This window comes from Penaeus monodon, chromosome 23, assembly GCF_015228065.2.
Source record: "Penaeus monodon isolate SGIC_2016 chromosome 23, NSTDA_Pmon_1, whole genome shotgun sequence".
Classification (NCBI taxonomy): Eukaryota; Metazoa; Arthropoda; class Malacostraca; order Decapoda; family Penaeidae; genus Penaeus; species Penaeus monodon.
Window position 1 is genome coordinate 878,408 of NC_051408.1, and position 258 is coordinate 878,665.

Genomic DNA, 258 nt, shown 5'->3' on the forward strand with positions numbered 1-258 from the left:
AGAATGCCAAACTCGAACAATGATCTTCCTTATATAATAACAAGGATGATATAAGGGGAACGTTATTAAGTAAATATTTCGTGTGTGTGCTTCGCAGTAAGTGATATTTATATTCTTGATATTTGTCATCAGTAACTCGATTCCCGCAAAAAAATAATCGAAGCAGTTTCATCGAATCATGGCCAATACTTGTATTTGCACGAGCTTGATCGGGCGGCTTGTCTGAAGGCGACAACACGAAATCGGCGAACAACGGAT